A 23817-nucleotide genomic window follows, 5' to 3' on the forward strand; every position below is an offset into this window, starting at 1 on the left:
GCAGGCGTGGAGAAGGGAGTGAATGAGACCAGCGGTGACCCAGCCTTGCCGCCGCCGTGCTTCCTTTCCCCCTGACTCCTTCGGGACACCCAAGTTAGGGTCTAGTTTCTTCTAGAGAGGTTTTCTTGAGAATTGAAACTGCCCTGGGATGCGCCATCTTGCAGCTCTGACCTGAACACAGCTTTGGCTCCACCACTCGTGCCACTGCCTGCACTCTGGGCCTCATGTTCCTTCTCTGTAGAGTGGGTGTGACGTTGGCACCTGCTCTGCCGGCCTTGCAGGGCAAGGATCAGCTGGGACGATGGCTGCTGGAGCTTTATAGCCTGGAAGGGGAGGCATGGATTGGGAGTGCTGACCACTGTTTTTATCTGTTTTCTGTGCCAGGACCTCTATCTTTTAGACTGAGGAGGGGGTAGTTGAAGATGGAATGCTTATGTACAACCCTTGTGTAACCCACCCTGGCTGAACCTCAATTCTGGGCTTCCCCAGAAAGAGGGCCCCTCTTTCCAGAGGACTTGCAGCTGGTTGGACAAACACCTGGTGAGAATAGCAACATCTCGCCACCCCACTGGAGAACCTGCCTGAGACAATGGGACAACCCGAAGAGAGCAGAGCTGAGGGGTGCAGGGAGCTGCTCCCTGTGGACTTGATTAAGAGCCTCTTTCCAGCTGCCTGAGTGCCCAGGAGCACGAACCAGTGCTTCACCTTATTCTTTTTACTTAAGTCAGTTGAGATTTTATTTTATTTTTTATTTATTTATTTTTTTTGAGACGGAGTCTCGCTCTGTCGCCCAGGCTGGAGTGAAATCACCTCATCTCAGCTCACTGCAAGCTCCGCCTCCAGGGGTCATGCCATTCTCCTGCCTCAGTCTCCCGAGTAGCTGGGACTACAGGCGCCTGCCACAATGTCAGCTACTTTTTTGTATTTTTAGTAGAGACGGGGTTTCACCGTGTTAGCCAGGATGGTCTCGATCTCCTGACCTCGTGATCCACCCACCTCAGCCTCCCAAAGTGCTGGGATTACAGGTATGAGCCATCGCGCCGGGCCTAGTCAGTTGAGATTTTAAAAGCCACTTGCGGCGGGGCGCGGTGGCTCACACCTGTAATCCCCGCACATTGTGAGGCTGAGGCGGATGGATCACTTGAGGTCAGGAGTTTGAGACCAGCCTGGCCAACATGGTGAAACCCCGTTTCTACTAAAAATATGAAACAGCTGGATGTGATGATGCACGCCTGTAATCCCAGTTACTCAGGAGGCTGAGGCAGAAGAATCACTTGAACCCGGGATGCGGAGGCTGCAGTGAGCCGAGATCGCACCACTGCACTCCAGCCTGGGGGACAGAGTGAGACCCTGTCTCAAAAAAAAAAAAATAAAATAAAATAAATAAATAAATAAATAAATACCACTTACAACCGAGACTTCCCTTCCTAACTCACTTAAATAAATAATTTGATTCTAACAGAAACTTTGATTTCAGCACTGGGAAGAGCTCAGCCGTCAGCATCTGGAAATCAGGTGCAGATGGTTGGATTCCATTTGCTAATATTTCGTGAGGATTTTTGCATCTGTGTTCATGAGGGATACTGGCTTGTGGTTTTCTTGTAATGCCTTTGTCTGGTTTCGGTATCAAGCTAATTTAGCTGACCTCTTAAAATGATTTGGGAAGGTTCCCTCCTATTTTCTAAAAATATTTTGTGTAGAATTGGTATTATTTCTTCCTTAAATGTTTGGTAGAATTTACCAGTGAAGCATGATTCAGATTTTTATGCTATAAATTACTTTTTTAAAAAGGGAGCTGTTTTGCTCAGTATTCCTGTCTTATGCATTGATCGAACTATTTCCCAACGTTGTGTTTTCCAACCTTTTTCTTGTTTTGGCTGCTCCAGGCTCCAGTAACTGTAATATGATCTAAACTTATGCGACGGTGTGGCAGTTTTTACTTTAAAAAAAAAAATCAACACATTGTTTGCAATCTGTCTAAGAGAAATTAACAAAATACCATGAACTTCAAACCTATCTTAAAGTCGATGTGTCCTGCCTGCCATTGCAGCCTCAGCTCCTTCTCTTTTCCACGTCCCCATCAATCCTGTGGTCCTGCCCCCTGGCCTTTGCCCCTCTCTGGAGCACTCTTCCCCGACCCTGTCCTGGCTTGCTCCACTGGGATTTTGCTTCCACAAAACTTTTGTTTGTTTTTTGAGAGGGAGTCTCGCTCTGTCACCCAGGCTGGAGTGCAGTGGCATGATCTCAGCTCACTGCAACCTCCGTCTCCCAGGTTCAAGCGATTCTCCTGCCGCAGCCTCCTGAGTAGCTGGGACTACAGATGGCCACCACCATGCCCGGCTAATTTTTTGTATTTTTAGTAGAGATGGGGTTTCACCATGTTAGTCAGGATGGTCTCGATCTCCTGACTTCGTGATCTGCCCTCCTCAGCCTCCCAAAGTGCTGGGATTACAGGCGTGAGCCACCGCACCCAGCTCCACAAAACTTGTCTGCATTTCCCAGGCTGGCCTAGGTTTTGGGTGACTCCCCCTGCTACCCCACCCACTGTGCTTCCTCCCACCCAAGCATGAATTGCATTACGTTGAAGTTGTCCATGTCTGTCTCTTTCCCAGACTGTGAGGTCCTTGAGGGCAGACTCTGTGTCTACTTAGTCCATTGTTAGATTCCAGCTCTGAGTGCAGAGCCTGGCACCCAGGCCCTGGATAAACACTCGCTGAGTGAATGGACGTTTCTGGCTATGCACGACCAAGGTCACAGCCATAGTACCTGCCTGTGTCTACACATCTCTGGACCGTTTCTGAGCAGTTTTCACATGCAGGGTTTCATTTGAATCTTCACAGTCATTCTGTGCAATTGGTGTCATTACCCCATTTTATATTTGTGGACACCAAGGCCCAGAGGGACGTAGGAACTTGCCAAGCTACGTGAATGGCAGAGCTGGCATCCAGAAGCAGGCGTTCCTGACTTCAAATCCAGGGATTCCCTGTGCACCTCAGTTACATGCCAAGATGCTGTTGGTTTGGGAAATGTTGTAGGATTTACCCTGAAGCAAAATCTTGCGCTAAAACAGCAGCCAGAGAGGATGTTTCAGGGAGGAACGCTGAGCCCGCGGAGGCTGGAGCCATGCATGGAAGCTCAGTGCTCTGTGGGAACCTGAGCCTGCAGGTTAGATGGGTCCCCAGCTCACCAGGAAAGGGGATGTAAGGCAGGAAAACGAGAGACAGGCAACACAAGGCAGGTAGCAGCCGAGCCCACGGTCTGAGCAAAGTTTTCAAAGAAGGGGCCTGGCTATGGCAGGAAGGGGTGGAGAGAGCCCCTCAGTCTGGGGACTGACTGATTTTGGCTGTGGAATCAGTTATCCCCTCTCCAGCCTCCCATCCCCACCCCAGATCCCAACTGCTAAATTCTTCCAAACCATACCTGTCCAATGGACATGTCAAACGGTGTTTCTCAGAGTCCTGGAGTGAATCTGGGCTTTGGGCTGGAGCCTCTGACCTATGGCATACCAGGCCTCCCCATTTCCACTTGCCTGGCTAACTTTAATTCTTCCTTTGGTCTCAGCTTAGATGTCTGCTCCTTCAGGAAGCTTTTCTTGACTCTCCAACTTGGAAATGAGTCCCTTGTGTCCCTTGTATAGCCCCCCTTGCTTCTTTGTATTACAGACTTGAGCACCCTAGAGGCCTTCAGTGTGTTCGTGTTTCTTTACCATGAGTTCTCTGGGGCCAGGGACTGTGCTTTCTTCATCTCCATATCCCAAGCAGCCAGCCCTTCTCATCTGCAAAATCAGGGTGGCAATTCCTAATCACAAGGTAGATAATGAAGCCTCAGTAACAAAAGAGAGCTCAAAAATACCCAAAGCTTTGTGGAGGCCATGCAATGCAGATTAATCCCTTTTTCTTTTTCTTTCTTTCACTTCTTTTTCTTTTCTTTTTTTTTTTTTTTTTGTCTTGAGACAGAGTTTCGCTCTTGTCACTCAGGCTGGAGTGCAGTGGCGCAATTTCAGCTCACTGCAACATCCGCCTCCTGGGTTCAAGTGATTCTCCTGCCTCAGCCTCTCGAGTAGCTGGGATTACAGGCGCCTGCCACTATGCCTAGCTAATTTTTGTAATTTTCGTAGAGACAGGGTTTCACCATGTTGGCCAGGCTGGTCTTGAACTCCTGACCTCAGGTAGATCTGCCCACCTCGGCCTCCCAAAGTGCTGGGATCACAGGCATGGGCCACTGCGCCCAGCCTAATCCTTTCTTCTTAGCTCACGTTAAAGAGGCAAGCAGAGTGCGAACGGCTTTGTGTATGGGGCCTGCCTGGGTCCTCTCCATGCATGTTCCCTTCTTTTGGTCTGAGCATCAGAGTTTCAGGAAGAGGTGCTTTCCTGGAAGGTACAGACAACTGACGGGCCCAGTCTTGTCCCCTGAGTTTCCTGCCCTCTCCAATTTTAACCTCAAACCTGCTGGGTTTGGAAGATTCCTTGGAAAGGGAGGTTTGATTCTACTTTCTTTGGCAGACAAGCTCCTTACTACCTTGGGTCCCCAAGCTTGTCTGGCATTTACAAAGGAACATAACTGAAAGCATCACAGGCCCACTAAGGAGACAATTATAGGCAAAAGAACAGCAGAAGCAGCAGTTTCCAACGCCCATGTTTCTGGTTGTGAAGGCAGGCAGCCCAGCCTGGCAGAAAGAACCCACACTCATCACACAGAGCTGGTTCAGCTCTCAGCACTGTGTGCAACCTCAGATAAGTCAGGTCATCTCTCTGAGCCTCAACTTCCTTTTCCAGAAATGGGGCCTTCAAGACTTAACTCTCTGTGTTGCAAGCATGGTGCTCAGTGAGCTTTCATGGTCTTCTCCATTCCTCACGGCACTGAGCACAGGGCCAGACACATAGGAAGTGAGGAGCTGTCATTGATTGATGATTAATTACCCCCATCTCCTGCCTTCAGACATGGAGACTATGCTCAAAATTACAGCTTTATCTCCCGTATCACTTTCAGGGCCAGGAACCTTTTTGGTGGCTAGGACATATTTGCTAAAGGAATGAATAAATTCCGGATGGTGGAAATAATAGGAGCACAGATGAGAGACATGGAGGGCAGAGCCAGCAGAGGTCTAGGGTAGACCAGGGAGGAGCTGGACCTCTTTAGAACAAAGTGTCGGAAGTGGATAAGTTGCCTTTGCATAACTCGTGCCCCCAGCTTAGAAGGCTCTTTCTCTTTCCATGTCTGACATACCTATTTGTCTCTTAAATCCCAACTCAAATCTTGCCTACCTCCTCACTAGCTTTGTTTGACCTTCTCGGCAGAATCAGTTGCCTCCGCCTCTGTGCTGCTTTGGGATTCTGTCCATGCCTCCGTTAGGCATGTTTAATCCCATGTCATAGTTTTTGGTTGACCTTTCTGACCTCCTGCTGAGCTGTGGGTATCTGGAGGGCAGAGGCTATGCCTGGCCTCTCTTGGGATCTCTGCGGGACCAGGGCTGGGCAGCTGGTAGGCTTTGTTCATGCTTTGCCCCAACAGCAGACTATGGTTTGTTGAACCACAGTGAATGTTCTACTCAGAGCCCGTAACGGAGACACTTGTGTTAGACACATCTCCCCAGTCAGCAACCAAGTCAAAGCGCAGGGAGAAGACAGGCCCTGTTGGTTCTTACCTGCATCAGGCAGGAGGGAGCAGCGTCTGGCCTTGGGAATGAAACCTGAATGGGATGACTGAGTAGACGGGCTCTGGGAGCCAGGAAGCAAATCTGGGTTCCAGTTCTCTCCGCAGCTGACTGGCCTTGAGCAAGTCCCTTCCCCTCTCTGAGCTATGATTTCCCTTCTATGACTTGAGCAGTGGGGAGAGAAGGGAGGGAGCTGGAGAGAGCGAATGCTCTTCCTACTTCTAAAATTCTGCCCATTTATTTCCAGGGCTTCTGGGAGACTGACAGACACACGTAAACACTGATGCATACTCACACCCACACACATGCACACAGGAACAAATAGATTCAGATGTACCCAGACATACACACACACAGAGGCAAACTGACATCAGCACACCGGCTTTCACAGACAGAGATGCGCTTATGCCTAAATGTCACGCCTGCATAGGATATGGAGACACTCAGCTGCCATACGCACACACGCGCATCCCAGCCATGCTCACAATCGCACTGACACTCACAAGTGTGTGAGCACGAACACATGAACGTTTCCCTTGGGCTCTGAGGCCCCTTCCAGTTGGTAGAATCAAGGCTCATTTGGAGCAGACCCACCTGCTTCCCCTGGCAGGTGACATGTTCCCTGCTCTCCTTCCCAGACCTGGGCTTCCTGGCTGAGCTGTGAGCAGGGTGAACGCTGCCCCCAGCCCACAGGGGTGAGGCTCTGGAGGGAGACTCATCTCCCAGGTTACTGCCTGCGGATGCTGCTTTAAAAATAGCTTCCTGCTGTTTCCAGGAAAGCTCTGGGGAGTGAGGACTCCAGAGACTGGATTGTGCTCATCACTTGCCTGCCTGCAGATCTACATATGAGGGTCCCTTGAAGAGACCACCAGAGTCCTTGTTAGTGCCCCATGGCCTGTGGCAAAGAGGAAGAGGCTAAGGGTGGCTGGACAGCTGGGGGTGGGGTGCTTCACCCCTAAAACTCTCCCTCCTAGAGGAGAGCTGCCTTGCTTCACTCTCCTGCGAGGGGGCATCACGCACCTCCAGGGGCGGGGAAGGAGACAGGCATGATGGTTCATACCTGGGCTCTGCTGCTCCCTGGCTGTGTAACCCTGGGCAAGTTGCTTCATGTCTGAGCATCAGTGATTTCAACTCAAAAATGGGCTAATCATCTCTTCCTCTCTCATGAGTTGTGAAAATTCAGCCACAAAAGGTCCCATCATTTCCCTCCTGCTGGGCTGTACCCCCCGCCGGGGGCAGGGAACCAGGGCAGCTCTGCAGCAGCAGTGCCCTCCCTGCCTGTCCCTCTGCCCACACTGCCCTTCACGTGCCCTTCCAGCTCTCACTGCCTCTCTTCTGGATCACCTAGCACCACACAGTTCTGCTTTCAGAACCCCAGAGAGCACGGAGGGCCACAGCCACACTGGTGGATGAGAGAGACCGCTAGGCCGTGGTCTGCGACCGGCTTCCACCAACAGCAGAAGGTTCAGGTGCAGAAATTGGCTTCAGTGAGGACCTGGGAGGGAGGGAGGATCTGGCGGCTGGTGGAGCCCAGTGACAAGTGTGTCATCAGCTTACGCCGTGTCCCTGTGAGTCCTGTGGCCCCGGCTAGGTCTGCATGAGAGTCCTGGGCAGGCACTGCCTGAGTAGTGAGGGTCAGGACCGTATCTCTGGCTTTGTGCCTTCCTAACCGTGTGATCTTGGGCACAAGTTAAAGCCTCGTTTCTTCATCTGTGCAGTGGGTCTTCTGCTCCCCACATGACAGGGTCATCTCCGGGCAGAAAAGGGGTAGAGGACGCTTTTGTGACTCTGTTTAGCCAGAAGTTTTCTTAGATCGATGGAATCCTGAGATAGGAAATGGAGGCTCAGAGAGGGCAAGTGGGGCAAGTGGCTTCTCCAAAAGACCCAGCAGAGGTCCCGGGGAAGGTGGAGCTCGAGGCCCACCTAGGCCCCTCCATCCTTTGGCAAACAGTGACAGTGGGAACTGGGGTCAGGTGTGGCTCTGGCTGACTGTCCTGGCAAGGGGGCCCTTCCTGGGGGAGCGGGGCCTTCTTCCCGAGGTCAGCTTTTGCGCATCCCCCGGGAGGGAGCATGGCTGAGCAGGTGGGCCTGGTCCGGTGCTCTCTCTGCAGCTTATTTACCAGCCAGCTTCAGACAACTGCTGGCCTCGCTGAGCCACAGTTTCCTCCCCAGAAGTTGGGGATGGTGATGCCTGCCCTGCAGGGCTGTTGTAAAACTCAAACGCAAAAAGCCTTAAGGCCGCTTATGGAGGAATCTGTGGGAAAAATGCACTCCTCAGTTCCAAGATCTTGGGATCTGCATCTGCCTCTGTGGCTGCCCTTCACCTGATGTGGTGGGGAGAGGCCTATTCCCAGGGTCCTTTGTGGATTGAGGGCCAATAATGGGGACAGGGAGATGGTGGGGTGGGAGAGGCACAGTCAGGTGTGTTTGGGGGAAGTGCGTCCAGCTCCAGTGGTTGGTTTCCTCCCCCAGACCTCACTTCTCCACCTGTCAGATGGGGGAGGCGTCCCATGGCATGAATCACAGCCTCTCTAGGAACAGAAGGCGCAGACAGAAGCTGCCTCACACCTGTGGGTTTGGTGGGCTGATTTGCTCAGGCTCTGGAGCCTCGAAATATGCACGGGGCAGAAATTTCCTGAGTGTGCAGAGGCAGGTGTGAATATCTGACAAGAGCAAGGCAAAGTATTTAGAAAAGGAAGAAGCTATGGGGGTTATCTAGGTCACTGAGGCTCAGAGAGGGACAGCACCTCACCCAAGGCCACAGAGCAAAATAGTGTTTGAGCCAAAACTCAAACACCGTTCAGCCCATAGTTCAGGAATCTTCCAGTTGGAAGAGGCTGAGGTCATTTGGTCTAACTTCCCACCTCAGAGTCCCTGTTTATGCGCTTCCAGGAATGAGGAGCTCACTAGCTTATACTGCAGTCTATTTGTTTTGCAATAGCTCTGGTCTCTAGATATTTCTGTTTCATGTTGAGCTAAAAATCTATTCCCAATCACTTCTACTCTCTACCTTCTAACATGCATTGCTTCCACATACAGATGCTAGACAATAGAGATCACGTGCCCCTGAGTCGTCTTTTGTCCAGACCATCATTCTGCAGCTCGCTGTTCCAATACAACAGTTTCCAGACCCTCACCCTCTTAGTCCATGAAGGGACCACCACGTTTTCTCAGGACCCAGATGCGGATTTCCAGAGAATAAACCATGAAACTCCCAGAGGCTGCCTCAGTGAGGATGCGCAATAGATATTAGGTATTTTTTATCAGTGAAGACAAAATTGACTCAGAAGTAAATGGCGAATTTTTAAAGGTCTTTTCAATTCATGATTTTCATGTGAGGCAGTTAATCTAAAAGCAAATAAAATCATCCAAATACCAGAAAAAAATATGCAGTGAAGTGTATTTTTTGGAAAGTAAGTCTGACTCTACTAAATTATCCAGGAATTATACCTAAAACAGACTCCACTGACTGTAAACTCCTTGGGGGCAGAGTCTGGGTCTTTATATCACCCTTGACAGGCAGGGCTGGCCAGGGCACACAGGAGGCAGCTGTGTCCATGAATGCATAGTTGCAGTTGGTTTTTTTGTAAACGTGCACAAGGTCAAGTGCATCTCCCTGCTGGTTCATCTCTGGGACTTTATTTATTTATTTATTTGAGACCTGAGTCTCACTGTCACTCAGGCTGGAGTGCAATGGCGTGATCTCAGCTACTGCAACCTCTGCCTCCTGTGTTCAAGCAATTCTCCTGCCTCAGCCTCCCTAGTAGCTGGGATTACACGCACCCGGCGCCCACCACCACACCCAGTTAATTTTGTATTTTTAGTAGAGACAAGATTTCGCCATATTGGCTACGCTGGTCTCAAACTCCCGACCTCAGGTGATCCAACCGCCCTGGCCTTCCAAAGTGCTGGGATTACAGGTGTAAGCGACTGCACCCGGCCATCATCTCTTGGACTTTAAAGGTGTGTTGAAGAGGCCTGGGTGTGAAACCATTATATGGGTGTCAGATGCTGGAAAGAATAGGGGCCACTCTGCATTGCCCTCCGCTGCTATAGAAAAGCAATCAAGCAACCATTTCCCTTTATTTTAGAAAAGGTATCCCCATTTCCTCTGGGGTAGCCGCTCCTCCCTGAGTGTCCTCCAGTGTGGTTTAGTTGAGGCTGAGGCCTCAGCCTGGTCTCCCATAGGGGGCACATGACCAGGGTTTGACCAATCAGTGTAGTCCACCCTCTGGCTACAGTGATTGGTGCAGGGAAGGGCATGTGACTCCAAAGGGGCCAATGAGACTCAGTTCTGGAACTTTTGATGAGGCTGTTGGAGCCTCCTGTTGCTGCGGCTGCTGAACTATAGGACTGTAAGTCTGGAGCAGCAGAGGCCACCCTCTGAAGACAGCCTGCCTGGACATGAGGCCAGCACAGAGGAAAGCTGAGCCAAGACAGGGCGAGAGAATGAGCTTTGCTCTCCTCATTCGAGCTGCCTGATCCAACTGTAGGGGAAAGCAGCATCCCCCGAGCTTCTTATTACACACACCAGCACATTCCCCCTTTTGCCGAAGTCACTTTTAGTTGGATTTCACTCACTTGCAACTGAGTGTGTTGACCAGCTCAAGAATACAAATAGTAAGTTCAGTTTTGAGGGAGTAGGTGATGGGAAGCCCTACCTGACCAAGCTTCCCTGGAAGCCTGGGTTGGCCTGGGCATTGGTGGGTCCTCTCTCCCCATCCTGAGCAGGTAGAGGGGCCAGTAGGGGCCCCAAAGCAAGTGCCATCCCGGGAGATTCCTTTCTTTGTCTCATTCCCACATCCCATCAGCCACCAAATTCAACCCATTCACTCGCCACAAACATCTCTCCAGCCCAGTTCAGGGTCCGTCTGATTCCTGCTGGCCTATCGCTTTTGCCTGGGAACGTCTGCTTCCAGTTTGATTCTTATAGAGATCTTTCTTAAACACTAGTCTCACCCCAGGTATGCTCATGCTGTGGCCATGACCAAAGCCTGGAGTCCTTTTGCACTGGGAATGGAATTCAAGACCTTTGACCATCTGGCCCAGCCCCGTGCTCCTGCCCTACCTTTTGTCCATCCCCTTGTATTCAAACAACCTAGACTCCTCCTGAGAATGCTCTCATGTGGTCCCATCTTTGCATCTGTCTACACTATCTGAAATTCCCCATTTCTTTCCAGGCTCAGCTCAAAGGTCCCGTCTTCTGCGAAGCTCACCTCACCCATACTATCCTCCCCACTCGGTCAGCGGCGCCCACCCTGGGCTCTTGCAGTGTCCTGCACGCACCTTTACCACAGCCCTCTAACTGCGTGGTACCCCTAGTCAGTACTCCCATCCTGTCTCCACCAAGCCCTGTGCATCCCTGAGTCTCAGCCCAGCCCACGCCGCTGGCACAAGCTTCTGATCTGCTGAATTCCTGCCCAAGAAATTGCTCAGTGCCCCTCCCCAGTTACCAGGTTTCACAGGGTTTTTCTTTTCTTTTCTTTTCTTTTTTTTCACTTATTCATTTAAAACCACTTCCAGGGGAAACCAGAGAGTCAATTACTCCACCTCCACCTGGCCCAGGAGGAGCAACTGTGGCGAGTCCAGCAGGGTCACCCTCTCTAGCTGCTGGGAGCTGAGATTTCCACTCCAGCTTCATTAGGCTGCCTTGGGGAAATCAGTGGAGTTTCCAGGAGTGTGATGGGAATGGTCAAGCTGTCTCCCGCCCAGCGATAAAACCAGATGTGGAAGCAGATGGTAGTGACCAGGAGAGCATTCAAGCTACAGGCAGAGACCCTCATCCCATTCTCAACCCTTGTCTTAGAATCAATGAACCAGAGGAAAACAGTCGCTTTAACTGAAAGCAGGGGAAGAACAGGGTGAGTTTTTCCTGAACTACAGCCCAGGAGGTCCCCAGAGACAGGAGCAATCAGATCTCACACTCCGGCTTCTGCCAGCTTGGAAGTTTTTCACTAGAAAAGGAGGGAATGGAGCGAGAGGATGCCATTTCTAAGTATTGTAACCTATTTTCTTTTTCTTTTCTTTTCTTTTGTTTGTTTGTTTTTGAGACAGAGTCTTGCTCTGTCGCTAGGCTGGAGTGCAGTGGTGCGATCTCAGCTCACTGCACCTCTGCCTCCCAGGTTCAAGCAATTCTGTCTCAGCCTCCTGAGTAGCTGGGACTACAGGCTCATGCCACCATGCCCAGCTAAATTTTGTATTTTTAGTAGAGACAGGGTTTACCATGTTGGCCAGGATGGTCTCGATCTCCTGACCTCGTGATCCGCCTGGCTCGGGCTCCCAAAGTGCTGGGATTACAGGTGTGAGCCATCACACCTGATCCAGTTCACCAAGTTAAAGCTTCTCTGTCCCCTAGTTTCTGTGCCCCATTTTCTTTAACCCCGTTTTCTTATCCTTCACCATCACTCAAGGCATTAGATGCTATCCCAGTTCCTCAGAGGAGGGAATGGAGGCTCAGAGGGGTGAGATCATTAGCCAAATTCACACAGCTGGTGAGTGGCAAACAGAAATGCCAATCTGGTCTGAATGATCTCCTTGCCTCCGTCCCGGCCAGGCCAGTGAGGTGGAAAGAGTTTCACGGTCGGTTGGACAAACCTGCTGGAATCCTGATTCTTCACTTCCCAGCTGAGTGGATTATGTAAAACCATGGAGCCTCTTTGATGCTCAATTTCTTCCTCTGCGCAACGGGAATGTCAATCTCAGCCTTCCTGGTTGTTGTGTGAGAACAAGGTGGTAGACCCTTTCTAGTGGGTCTGGCACATAGTAGGGGCACAATGAAGGTGCTGGCTCTCATGACTTCTCTTCCTTCCTGCCCTGCTCTTGACCTTCAGGTCCCCTGCTTGGCCTATTTCACTGCCAAGTTCTAAGTCATTTGAAACTGCAGAGGCCAGGCCTCAGCCTTTAGGTTTCACTGCTCCCGTGGCGTCAGGCAAGTCCATTTGCCTTTCTGGGCCTTGGTTTCCTCCTTTGGGAAATGAGAGAGACTTGGGCAGGATCCCTGGTCCCCAGCCTGGGGTTCTTCTATCTCTGGGGTTAGAAGAAGAGAGGGCATTTTCTGACAGCAAGGTCGGCCTGCCTAGCAATATTGCTTGCTATATTTCTTAGCTTTGGGTTGGAATGACATCACCTCACCTCGTGGCTTACCTCTTGCTGATCAAAGCTCTGACTGGCAGTTAAGTGTCTTTGATTAATAAAAAATGGGGAAAATGAATTAATCATGACTTAAATGCAGCATGTTTGGGAAACAGAATCTTTAAAAAGTCAAATCCACTGAAGCCAGGAGGGGGAAAAAAAAAGGTGTCCTTGAGGGTGAAAGGTTGGGGACCCCTGGGGTGGATGTCCATAGAACCCTCCAGTTGTGCACAGAGGACCTGTATGGCTGGCCGGGGGCCTGTGGGTGTTGGGGACAGGAAGATCGGTCCCTTTAAGGATCCTCTCCTCCCCACCGAGCCCCAGGCCTGTGCGGAGGAGGACATGCATTATTGAAAGCGCATTTCAATACCTATTCACTCTCCTCCTCCTCCTGTGGGTGGCAATCACAGTTTACATAATCTGTCTCTCTGTCCTCCCAGGCAGCTGCTCCCTTCTGGCTGAGTGGTTTGAGGAGGGGGAGGGAGGGGAGAGGGAGAGACATTAACTCTGTGCTGTCACCTCAAGTAGTGGCCAAGCTGCCATAAAATGAAAGAAGGAAAGCAAGCTCTGACATCACACAGCCCTGAGTTCATGTGTCACTTAGGTACTGTCTGATTTTGGTTCCCCCACTTTGCCTCCTCCCCTGTAACCTTGATCCACTATATTATAGTCTCTGTATTAATAGCTCCTAAACCTCTGTTTCCAGCCCAGACCTCCCTCTTGAACTTGGAGTTCATCTATCAACAACTTGAGGGGTAGCTCTGTTTGTGTTCACAGGCAGTTCAGGCTAAGCCCATTCCGAACTGATCTCACCAGTTATCTCCGAATCATTCATCCATCCATCTACCTATTTATTCATCCCTTTATCCACTCATTATCCAACCAATCATCCATCATTCATATGCTCAACCACTTATTCATTCATTCACCTACCCTCATCTATCCTACCATCCATCCATTCACCCATGCAGCTGTCTGTTACCCATCCATCTTACCACTCATCCATCCATCCATCCATCCATCCATCCATCCATCCGTCCCCCCATTCATCCATCATTTACTAAGGGTCTGGCATTTGTCAACCTTGGGTGTACAGCAATAGGCAAAACAGGCACTGATTTGTCCTGACAATACTTAAAGTCTTGTGAAGAAGACAGACAAGCAAATAGAATAGTATAATAAACGTGAAAAGGATGATAATATGGAAAGCAACAGGTGCTGCTAGAGCACAGGTGAAGCACCCAACACATCCTTAAAGGATTAGAGAAGACTTTCTTTTGGGGAGATGACACCTGAGAGCTAAGAAAGCGTGAGTCTGTTCCTTTCCCTGTGTTCCCTGTCTCCATTGCTCAAGGAGCTTGATTCGTAACAACCATTTCCCCTTCTTTTCGTAACTGTGAAAAGGCCCCTCTCTGGGAAGATGTTCCCTTTTTCCACTCATGGTCTTTATGGGTTGGGTGGCAGGATCCCATCAATACCAGCTCCGCGTGATAGCAAGGGACCCAGGTCTGGCTATGGGAATGGGTTAGGACTGAGTCCACTGACGTTCAATTACAGAGCTTTGCTGACACCACTGGGATGGGTGCCCGATTTTCACTGGAGTTGCTCAGCTGATAGGAAGGAGATGGCTGTGTTCCCACTCTGCAAAGGAAGGCCTGCCCAACATGGGGGATGGCAGTGGAGAGATGTAGAAAGATAGAGTGTTGCGGTCACCATCTGAAGCCCTGGGGCCAGGTGTGTCTGACCCAGCAACATGAGACTTTCCCTTTTCCCTTTAGGCTGTCTTCAGTTGGGTTTCTGTCACTTACAGTCTAAAGAGCTTAGAATGAAGGCTTAGAGAGTTGAGCCATGGAGCTGAGACCCTGGTCTGTCAGACATCAAAGTCTACCTGGTCTGCCAGGGCACCTTGGAGGTTAGGAAGGAAGGATGGTGGAGAGTGGGACTTAGACTTGAGAGAAAAGGAAGGAAGGAAAAGGAAATTGAGGACAAAACTTGAAAGTACGTCTTGTGGTCTGTGAAGGGACAGGTGGGGAAGAGAAAAAGTACAGATAAAAGAGAGAATGAAGGAGAAGGTGGTGAGATTGGTAAGGAAGTGAGTCAGATAAGAGAACTGTACAGTGAAAGAAAGATGACATTCAGATTCCCTATGTTCCAGGCAAATGAGCTGGTCCTTGAGCAACTGTCCACAGGAGAGGCCCAGAGTCAGCCCACGTTTCATTGCATGATCGTGTTTCAAGGTGACTAAAAACGTCACCTCCTCGTTGAAGCCCTCAGGAACCCTCCTACTCTGCAGACCTCATCAGTGTCTCCTTTATCACTCTGGCCACTTTCAGCCTCCCCATTTCACTTATTTAGGTGCATGACTCATCTCTCTTGCAGGGAAGTCCATGTCTTACTCATCTTTGATTAGACCCAAGCTCCTCACCTCATGCCTGCACCCAGTAGGGGCTCGGTGCATTTAAAAATACATACATTTATTTGAAGGAAATGAGTGTCCAGACAAGAAGTAAATTTAGGGCCGGGTGCAGTGGCCCACGCCTGTAATCCCAGTACTTTGGAAGGCCAAGGCAGGCAGATCACTGGAGGTCAGGAATTCCTGACCAGCCTGGCCAACATGGTGAAACCCCGTGTCTACTAAAAATACAAAAATTAGCTGGGCATGATGGCAGGCACCTGTAATCCCAGCTACTTGGGAGGCTAAGGCAGGAGAATCACTTGAACCCGGGAGGCCGAGGTTGCAATGAGCCAAGATTGCGCCACCGCACTCCAGCCTGGGTGACAAGAGCGAGACTCCACCTCAAGAAAAAAAAAGAACAAAAGAAAGAAAGAAATTTAGGAGAAGGTGAGTAGCAGGAAGCTGGAGAGGGGAAAAGCGAGATGAGACACAGAGACAGAGAGACTGAGTCAGGAAGGGGGTGAAGGAGAGACAGAAGGTGGAGGCCCGACAAGGGAGACAGAATGTCCTGATTGCGTAGAGCTGAGGATCTCTGCTGGCCCTGTCTGGGGTTCAGTTGCCCTTGCCCCTGGGGATGGGGAAACCATCAGGAATGGACTCAGTTTGCTCAGGATCCAGTAGGATTGGAAGGAAGAAATCCTATGGGGTGGGAGGGGAGAATTTGGTGGATGGAAGAAGTGCCAGGGGTCAGGAGCAGCCAGGATCTTTTGCCAAATCCTGAGTCCACCCCCAGGAGGTCTGCAGTGTCACTCTTCCCTCCAGGAACAGCCCAAACCAAAGAAGGACACACTGTCCCAGGCAGCGGACCTGGGAGTTCCTGACTCTGCTCTGGGACTGAGCGGCCGACTGCCCGTCACTCTCTGTTATAGTTTTCTTCGTCATCTCCACAGCCCTGAGCATCATCCAAAGTCATCCTGTTTACCATGTCCTGCTACTTGTTTATTGTCTGTTTCTCTCAATGCAGAGGAAACTCCACGAAGGGAGGGAGCTGGTGGGCCTCTTGGTGCCTAGTACAGTGCCTGGAGATGCTCATGAAATGCAGCGCGGATGAAGGAGTGGAAGGACAGGGCGGGTAAGACGTTCACATGTGCTGTGTGTGATAGGGGGTGGGGGTGCTGCTTGGAGGTGGCGTTGATGAAGCACTTTACTAACCATAGCTCCTAAAATAAAGGCGTCTGGGCTCTGAGATGAGAGCCCTTGAGAGGAGAAAGGCCCTTCTGGGACTCATTGTGTGGCTGTCAGTCTGAGCGCGGGCAGCTGCGGGGAGACGAGGTCCTGCAGGGAGGGGATGCCATGCTGGGCCCGCCACACCTGCTCTCAGGCAGTGAGGAACCCGCCAGTGGCCTGTTGTGGCTGCATGAGACGTGAAGAGGCTGACCCTGCTACCCGGAGAGAGGGGGCCGGCACAGAACAGGGAGCCCCGCTAGTCATAGAAGTGTCGGGGGGAAGGAATGAGTGTGTGCCAAGTAAACAAAGGGCTGCATTATGCCAGGCACCCTGCTGGGCACAGCATCAGCTTGCCTCAGTGACTTCTTCCCACAAGGCACAGAGGAAGGGATTATTGAAACAGGTAAAGAGCCTAGGGCTCAGAGAGGTGACGTGACCAGTCCAGGACCACATGGTGGGTGGTGGCAGAGACAAGAGCTAACCAGATTGGCTCCCTTCACATCTCTGGGCCTCCAACACAGTCTCAGGCTGGGGACACTCACCTCCAGATGGCTGCTCACCTCCGTAGGGACTTTTGGTGTGATGCAGAGAGAGGGGGAGGAGGAGGGAATTGGGGAGAGAGATGGATAATTTCCTTTTCTGCAAAATAAGGAGTGAGATAGATGTCCTTGTAGCTGCTTCTTCACCTTCCTTTTGTTCCCTTCTGTTCTATTCCTCCCTGGGCTGCCTGCTTCAGGCTGAGGACATCCCAGCTGTCCTCTCAGCACCCTCTGCGAGACCTTGGGCAGGTCCTTCACCTCTCTGAGCCTGGCCATCTCATCTGTGAAATACTCGTAACACTTTTTACCTGTGAGGTCAAAGGGTGGCCGTGAGGAGTGAAGAAGGCAGAGGAAGCCAGTGAAGCCTGGTACCTAAGAGATGCCCCTGGTATCAGCCAGAGGTTCCAGGACACCCACGTCCCAGTCACTCCACTTGGCTGCTGGAGATAGCTTTCTAAAATGAAGGGCAGACCTTGACCCTTCCCGTCCAGGGCCTTGAATAGACACTTTGGGAAAGAGAATGTCCAAATGGCTAGGAAGCATATGAAAAGGTGCTTAACCTACTCGTCATTGGGGAAATAAAAATTCCAACGATAACCACTACACATCCACCAGAATGGCTGAAGTGGAAAAGACGGAAAATGCCAAGTGTTGGTGAGGGCTTTGGAATTCCTGGAACTTCCACCAAGTAGCTACAGTAGGGAATGTAAATTGCTACTATCATTTTGGAAGAAACATTTGACAGTATCTGTTAGAGCTGAACCCACATCTCCTGTGATGCAGCGACTCCACTCCTTGGCATAAACCCCCTGGAAATGTGTACATGTGTTTTTCCAAAGACACGTACAAAAATCTTCATGGCAGCGCTTCTCCCAAGAGTCTAAAGCTGAAAACAACCCAAGTGGCTATCAACACTAGAACTGCATTTTGGTCTAGTCCCACGATGAGATTTACTGGAGCAATGAGAATGAATGACAACCACATGCAACAACTCAAGAGAATCTCCAATGTTGCTGAGTGGGGTCCAACACTGCGTGATTTTATTTATATGAAGTTCAAAAACAGCCAATGAATCTATGAAATTAGAAGTCAGGGCCAGGCGCTGTGGCTCACACCTGTAATCCCAGCACTTTGGGAGGCTGAGGTGGGCGGATCATGAGGTCAAGAGATCGAGACCATCCTGACCAACCAACACGGTGAAACCCCATCTCTATTAAAAATACAAAAATTAGCTGGTCGTGGTGGCACATGCCTGTAGTCCCAGCTACTCGGGAGGCTGAGGCAGGAGAATCGCTTAAACCAGGGAGACGGAGGTTGCAGTGAGCCAAGATTGCATCACTGCACTCCAGGCTGGGTGACACAGCGATACTCTGTCTCAAAAAAAAAAAAAAAAGAAAAAAGGAAAAAAAAAGTAGTTGGGACAGCAGCTCCTTTTTCAGGGAGATGGGGACTGGAAAGGAGAGCAAAGGGAGCTTCTGTGATGCTGGCAAGTTTCTGTGTCTTGAGCTGGGGAAGGTTACATGGGCGTGTTCACTTTGTGAAAACTCATTGAACTGTAAACATATGTTAGGAGCACTTTATGAACGTAGGTTATAGTTCAGTAATTTTTTTTTCCTGAAAAAACAAAAATGAAAAACAACTCACCCTTCCATGGCTTCCTGCTAGCCTGGGGCGGGGTCTCTGCTCTGTGGCTGTCTGCAAGGCCCTTTGCTGCGCATCAGCCCACCTGTCACCACCCCCTGCTCAAGCACGAGAGAAAGGGGTGAGTTTTCCACACAGCAGGCTGATTTTCACCTCTGTGCCTTTGCCCATGGTGCCCCTCTAGCTGGCATCCATTTTCTCCCCACTTTCTGTTTGCCTCCTCATCCTTCCCCCTCCCTAGTGGGCCAACTACCTCCACTCTGAGCTCCCACAGCCCCCATCGAACTTTCCTTTATCTCAGCAATACTCAAATGGTTTCCATATTATCATCTACGTGCCTGCCCACTCTCCCAAGATCAAGGCCTGCCACGGATTCATTTCTTGCCTCTATGCTCAGCCTGGGGCCGGGCAGTGTGGAGAAACAGAATGCTTGCAGAATGAATGAAGGAAGCCTTGCTCTTATTTGAGGCTCCTGTTTTCCCCTCTGTGGCTCCCCACACTTAACCCGAGGTTGAACCTCCATCATTGTCGTGTGGCAGTCTTCTGGAGATTTCTCTTCTATGGGACAATGTCCCCAGTCCTGATCCTGTCTCCCATGTGTGATGGATTTCTCTGTTTCCTTTTGTGAACCAGAAATGGATACACATTCCTCTACACTGCTCCCCTCACCTCCTTCATCCTCACTGTACTCAGTTCCCCCGCACAACTCCTGAGGCCAAGGCTGTGATTAGTCAGCCAGGTGGGGAAGTGAGCCAGGCACCTTCCCCTCAAACCCAGTCCATGGGGACATCAGACCCTCTTCACAAACATCATGGGAGTAATTAAAAAATGGAGCAAGATGCTCGGGGCTTGCAGGAGGAGGGGAGCAGTAGGAAGAGCAGTGAGCTTCTTGTCATCAGAGGTATATAAATAGGAACTGGCTGGCTGCAGTCAGGGGAGGTTGGACTCAGTCCCTCTGACCCCAGTGGAGGAAAAGGAAAAACAATGACATCAATTGAGGTCCTACTGTGCATTAGGTCCATTAGACGCATGATGTCAGAGGCTATGCACAATTGTTCAGGGAGGTAGGTGTTATCCTTGTACCCATTTGACAGATGATAAAACTGAAACTCAGAGAGGTGAAGGGTCTTACTAAGTAGGAATCTGACTTACTAGGAAAGAGCTGGAATTTGAATCCAGATCTTTCTGGCTTCTAAGCTTCTGCTCTTTCTAGAGCCATCTAAGATCCTGTGATTCCATCCCAGAGAACCATCTGCTGTTGTGACACAGCCTGGAGAAGGCATGGCAAGTGTGTTGGAGTCCCCTGGAGTGGGGCCCACTGACTTGCCATTGGCCATGGTCTGGCCAAGGCTGTCAGAGCAGTGAGGGTCCATATCCCTGACTGCACTGGTGTCTGAGCCCTCCAACAGCTGCAGTCGGTTTTGGGTCACCATGGACACCACGTGAGATGTTGAAGGGACCAGGTGGCGATTTCTTTCTGAACAGTTTGCCCATTGACATTTGACTTCTATTTTTCCAACAACTTGATTTTCATTTGCTAGTGTTTACTGATTGGAAAAATAAGGAAACGTGGAAAGCTCAGATTAATGAAATTTTCTCCCCACTCTTTTCCCACTTTTTAGGATGTGTTGAGTTAAACATGCAAATTAAGAGATGGTTTCATGCACCAGCCATGAGGCACCTCTGGTTCCCGGTTTGAATACTGGACCCTGGCTGCCTCTGCGCCACCCATAGCCCAAGTCCTCCTCTTGGACCCCTGGCTCCCCAGGACTGCCAGCGGCAGGTCAGGGCTTGTGTTGCAAGAACACGAACTCAGTGAATTCTTGTGCGCTCTTACCCATCTTTCCAGCCCCTGATGGTGAGATAGGTCATGTGACTAGTTCTGGCCAACGGCCTGTGTAAAGAAACAATCAGTGTCACTTCCGGGCTGAGGTATTAAGAGTGACTGTCGGCTGGCGTGGTGGTTCACACCTGTAATCCTAGCACTTTGGGAGGCTGAGGTGGGCAGATCACAAGGTCAGGAGATCAAGACCATCCTAGCCAACATGGTGAAATCCCTTCTCAACTAAAAATACAAAAATTGGGGCGTGATGGCATGGGCCTTTAATTCCGACTACTTGGGAAGCTGAGGCAGGAGAATCGCATGAACCCTGAAGGTGGAGGTTGCAGCGAGCCAAGATTGCACCACTGCACTCTAGCCTGGTGACAGAGTGGGACTCCATCTCAAAAAAAAAAAAAAAAAAAAAAGGAGGGACTGTGAATTCCCCACTCACTCTCTTCCCCTGCTGCATAATGGTGGAACCAGCCTGGATCCCTGAGTCACCGATTGGAAGGAAACTGCCTGGAGAGCTGCTGGCTCCACAGAAGACATCATGCAAAGGAGAAACAAATCTTTGTTGTCTTAAGTCACAACAGGGCTTCAGGATTAACGTGTTGCCACAGTATAACCTTGACACCTGCAGTCCCCACAGCCCCCTTCCATCAATGCCACAGTCCTTCACGTGTGTCAGGCACGATGCTGGGCATAGATGTAACAAGAGACAGTGGGTCTCCTCAAGGAGCTTACAGTCAAAAAGCAGCAGACAAAAACAAACGAACTTTAGATGGACTCAAAGTAACAGAGGGTCAGTGCTGTGACAAAAGGAAATACAGGGTCTGTGGGGAGTCCAAAGAATGGGTGGCAAGGCAGAGGGAGGGGCAAGTCACAGAAGACTTCCTGGAGGAATTGATGTCTCATCTTAGTTGTGGTGGATGAATAGAAGTTAGTCCCCATGGTCACAAACTGGTGGTACATATTGTTTGGTCAACACAATATTTAATTGTTTTCCTGTTAATTGATAATATTAAAAAATGAGGAGTTTCGCATAAACTTTTGATTTGGGCCTTCTCTTAAACAAATCCGTACAGGTGTAACCATCAACCCTGGGACCACGTGCCTGTGTGGTAATGGTTCGAGTGGTAACTCCACTCCCTGGAGGGGACAGCAACTGTCCCCCAAGCTAAGCATGTCTGTTCCCTGTCACAGTTCCTTCATGCATGTGCTTCCCCCGAGCCTGCTGACGGGAGGTTTGCAGCCCCTGAGTGAGTCAGTTTTCATTAGACATCCTCAGCCTAGCAGATCCTTCTCAGCCCTGGGGCCGAGGATTGGGCTTGCCCAGCACCCTTCCCCTAGGGTCCCCAGCCCATCGGAAGACCCTCCCTGCAGCAGCTCACCACCGTACTCAGGCACAGTGGACCACTGGTCCCAGACTGGGATGGTGACGTTGGTCCATGCAGGGTGGGAGAAAGGAAGCCTCAGGGACAGTCCCAGAGAGTGAAGCCTAGGAGACCACAGTGGCTGGTACTCCCTGGGATCCTCCTGGTAGACATTTGCTGGTTTGAGTTGCCCAGAATCCACTCCTCCTCCCTTTGGTGACAGCCCTTTAATTTTCCTTTTGGGAACCACCCCTCCCTCACGTTCAGTCTTGGAAGCAGTCCCATCAAGGCTCCATGCTTTTGGCTGGCCAAGAGGAGGACACGGGCCCCACGCCAGGCCAGCTGTCTCCCTCCTGGGGCTGTGACTCATGAGCCGAGTGATACAAGGAGGTAAAAAAATGGCTGTGGCTGATGCATCCCAGAGGGGACCTGGACAAAACTGGCCTCAGGCCCTGCTTCCAGACCCCTTGTGCAGCTTTGGCTCTGGTCCTTTCCTGAGCCCTGTGGCCAGGTTTCCCTTTGGCTCTGGGTACCATCTGATAACCTCAATAACCCCCTTTTCTGTCTGAGTATGACAGAGTTAGTCTCTGTTGCTTGCTATCAGTGTACCCTAACTTACACCCAGCCCCTCTCTAGGGCTGCTGTGAACTGTTTAGGTTCACATCTGATTCCCTGTACACCAGGCTGACACAGGCTGCCTCTTTCTGTCCCTCAGCTCCTTCCTGCCGCCATGGATAATCCAGGTTGTGATCAACCACTGGATCACAGCCTCTAAATGAAACTCATTGATTCTGGATGTAATCAACCTTGCCAGAAACCAGAGGCCTGGGGTCTGTCTCAGATCCACCCTCTGGTGGTAGCCCTGACCTCACTGACTGCTGGCCTGGCTGCTGTCCCGGCTCAGGCAGGAGGATCTGGGCCACTGCCCAGCAATCTCCCTCCTTCTTAAGATGGGGCCTCCTTTGCCCTCCCCAGGACGAGAACGGCCCCGGAGATTGTGGTGGGGCCTGGAGACATCCCTGCCTCTGGGCCCAGCATGGGCTCTGGAGCCATGGAACCCCTTGCAACACTTTTGCCAGGTTACTCTTGCCTCAGTCATACACCCGTTCTCTCTATTTTCCTCATGTACATCTTGCATTTACTATTACTCACTCTATACTTAGCAAGAGTAACAGATTCATTTTTTGACCTTTAATACATATATTTGAAAAGAGAACATAAGATCCTTCTCATAAACAGGAATGCAGTATCCTGTTCTGTAAATAGAAGGCCATGGTAAAACACAAATACATGGCAAATAAAACATCGTTATCCACTTCCAGCTAGTTACTGTTGCCGGCTGAAGTCTGAGCCTCTTCCTTGGAAAGGAAATCAAGATGGTTAAGGAGAGGCTAACCTTCAGTTGAGACTCTCCCCTTGATATAATCAACCGAAAAGGCAGTCACTCTCTCCCAGTGCTATTTAATTTGTGCCTGAATAACTCTTCAAATTGTCTCATGGATCCCTGATGGTCTGTGCCCGCTTTGTGGGAAATGCTACCTCAGCAGCCTCGGACTGCTCTGTGCATCTGTGGCCAGCTCCCTGGTCACACTTGACCACTTCTGCCCACCAGGGCTGGATCCATGGCTGCCTGTCTCATGCCCACCCCACACTGTTCCAGGCCGAGTGGGCCTGGGCACCTACTTTGCCCCAGGAAGCTCTGGTTTTGTTTTGTTTTGTTTTTGGAGCATGGTTCTAGGTTCAACCACCCCAGGGAGCTAAAATAAAGACAAGGATATAAGAACTAACTTTTTGAGCCCTTCTTAAGTGACAGACACTGTGATTGGTGTTTTACATAGATTCTCTCAATTTCCCCCAAATTTCAGTCATTTATGTGCCACCTTCATGATTTCTGCCTTATCACTTAGTATTTCTCTTTAAATTGATTTGCCTTTTTAAAAAGATCACGATTTTATTTTCAAAGGAAATGCTATATTATTTCCATAAATCACAGTTTAGTGTGCTGGTTATATTTTTCTAACACGCATCACTTGCGA

General features: G+C 50.4%; 1 protein-coding gene and 1 long non-coding RNA gene across 2 annotated transcripts in view; one reads left to right on the forward strand and one right to left on the reverse strand.

Annotated features, from left to right (window-relative positions):
- LOC105480922 (complexin 2) overlaps positions 1-23817 on the reverse strand; it is an 83597-nt gene that overhangs the window by 42969 nt on the left and 16811 nt on the right. The gene's annotated exons all lie outside the window — the stretch shown is intronic.
- LOC105480923 (uncharacterized) lies at positions 10147-20450 on the forward strand. The gene is made up of 3 exons (XR_986674.2): positions 10147-10273; positions 16204-16311; positions 20209-20450. It is a non-coding gene; the product is annotated as an uncharacterized lncRNA (long non-coding RNA).

The sequence above is a fragment of the Macaca nemestrina genome, chromosome 6, assembly GCF_043159975.1.
Source record: "Macaca nemestrina isolate mMacNem1 chromosome 6, mMacNem.hap1, whole genome shotgun sequence".
NCBI classification, from domain to species: Eukaryota; Metazoa; Chordata; class Mammalia; order Primates; family Cercopithecidae; genus Macaca; species Macaca nemestrina.